The sequence below is a fragment of the Palaemon carinicauda genome, chromosome 4, assembly GCF_036898095.1.
Source record: "Palaemon carinicauda isolate YSFRI2023 chromosome 4, ASM3689809v2, whole genome shotgun sequence".
Lineage (NCBI taxonomy): Eukaryota > Metazoa > Arthropoda > Malacostraca > Decapoda > Palaemonidae > Palaemon > Palaemon carinicauda.
In genome coordinates, this window is record NC_090728.1 from 183,418,595 (window position 1) to 183,421,298 (window position 2,704).

Below are 2,704 nucleotides of genomic sequence, written 5' to 3' on the forward strand. Positions count from 1 at the left end.
GCATATATCGATCGCTCCATTTATATCTATAAAATGTACATTGAATATTTAGATATCTCTACGAGAGAGAGAGAGAGAGAGAGAGAGAGAGAGAGAGAGAGAGACTTCACGAGTTTTAGCATGGCAAAAGGAAAAGACCTAAATGATGTATCACGGTTTTATGATGGACCAAATCGTGAGCCCAAACCCCCATAAAAGACTTTCTGAGAATCAACCGCCAATTTTAGGCCGAAGCGAAGAAGAGGCTGCTGAAATGCACGAAGGCGTTAAAGCAGACGTGCCGTTGCGAACGCCCGCCAGATAATCATAACAAAAGATGAAGAGGAGGGAAAATAGCCACAGGAGATGATGGAAGACAAACAGGACTGAAAGACCGCGATACCCGGATTCTTCTTCCTCCAACAAAAGAGGCAAAACAGATCATTAACGAACATGAATGTTATATCCGTGAGTTAGGTAATTGGGAAGAGAGAGCAGCAGTAGAAGGCAAAAGTGGAGCTGCCTTTGTATGCTGAGAAAATCTGTGCAGGACTGAATCATTATGTAGAGAATGTTCTTCATGTGATAGTTGTTTGATGTCGGAGTGGATCTTCTGGAGGGTAAAAGGAGTCCAGTATCTTGGTGTTTAAATATACACGTGAAGATGGTCACGTGTTTATTCATTAAAACTGATTATTATTATTTTAAGATTTTACTAAAAAACTTACTAGAAGTAAACTTGTCAAATACAGTATACAAAAGAGTCGGCTGCAACGCGTTTCATCTTCAGACTAGAAGTGAAACGATGTAAGCGAGGCTGGTTCTATTTATACGGGTTTATGCTGTAGTCAAATCAATTATTATTATTATTATTATTATTATTATTATTATTATTATTATTATTATTATTAGCTGAACTACAACCTTAGTCGGAAAAGTAGGATGCCATAAGCCCAAGGATTCCAAAAGGGAAAAATAGCCCGTGAGGAAAGGAAATAAGGAAATAAACACACTACAAGAGAAGGAATGAACAATTCATATAAGATATTTTAAGAACAGTAACAATATTAAAATAAGCCTTTCATAAGTAAACTATAAAAAGAAACTTACGTCAGCGTGTTCAACATAAAAACATTCACTGCAAGTTTGCAAAATTGAAGCGACAAATCAGTGAGAGTTATTTTAGATAATGAAAGGAAAATTACCCATTAGAATAAGTAAAACGTTTGGGAGAAATATCACAGAAATCTGGTGAATTAGACATTATAATTAAGCAAATGTCTTTGGCATCTGAAATCCTGAAACATTAACCGCGATGAAGTCGTTAAATGATCTGTAACTACATTAGTAATGTCAGCTGTAATGTGAGGCTTTATTGAAGTAGGAACGTTGATTGGGATCAATATATCTCTTTGAAAGATATATTTTCTGGTTACGCCTTTTATTTAGCTAATTCTCTGAAATACCATTATTGGAATACTTGCAAGGAGGCTATTGTATTGTTTTATAAAAGTTTATAGACATTTGGCACAGCTTCTCCACTAAATTTCATGTTCTTTGGTAGTTCTTTTCTTCATTGTTCAAACATTCTTACAATTAGTAGACATGGATAGATTTTGACTTTTATATAACTATAGTCAATTCTTTTTAGTGAGGCAGATTTGCACCGACTCGTAGGGGTGCTCTTTTAGCGCGGAAAAGTTTCCTGATCGCTGATTGGTTGGACAAGATAATTCTAACCAATCAAATAGCAGGAAACTTTTCCGAGCTAAAAGGGCACCGCTGGGAGTCGGTGCAAATGCGCCTCACTAAAAAAATTGAGTATAGGTGTTCCAGTAGTAGGCATCATGGGAAATCCTCATTGTAATATCTTTATGGAGGTCCATTCAATTTCCGGATGTAATGGTTCTGAAATTAACAGCCAGGAACATTTCATCACAGAAATTATTTACTGAAATGGCATGGATATAGCAACATAGACACTTCATATAAGTCAATATGACCTGTGTTATTGATAAACAATTTACTGGCTCGTGAAATAATGTCTTACGTCCAAAATAATAAGGATTTTTTTTTCGGTGAGAGATAAGGTTTTCCACCAAATAGTTTGGTTTTTTGGACTTTTTCCCCAGATGCACTGTTGTGTTGAATGGCCTGGCTGGCCCCAGCACCAGTCTGTGATGTCATAATTCATAATTCCAATCCTTTGCCTGAGGGTAGGTTAGATTATTATTATTATTATTATTATTCATTGCTAAGCTACAACCCTAGTTGGAAAAGCAGAATGCTATAAGCCCAGGGGCTCCAACAGGGAAAATAGCCCAGTGAAGAAAGTAAACAAGGAACAATAACATTTTAAGAACAGTAACATTAAAATAAATATCTCTTATATAAAATATAAAAACTTTAAACAAAACAAGAGGAAGAGAAATAAGATAGAATATAGTGCCCGAGTGTACCCTGAAGCAAGAGAACTGTAATCCAAGACAGTTAAGGACCATGGTACAGAGGCTATGGCACTACCCAAGACTAGAGAACAATGGTTAGATTTTGGAATTCCTTCTCCTAGAAGAGCTGCTTACCATAGCTAAAGAATACCTTCTACCCTTAGCAAGAGGAAAGTGGCCACTGAACAATTACAGTGCAGTAACCCCTTTGGTGAAGAAGAAATGTTTGGTAATCTCAATGTTGTCGGGTGTAAGAGGACAGAGGAGGATATGTAAAA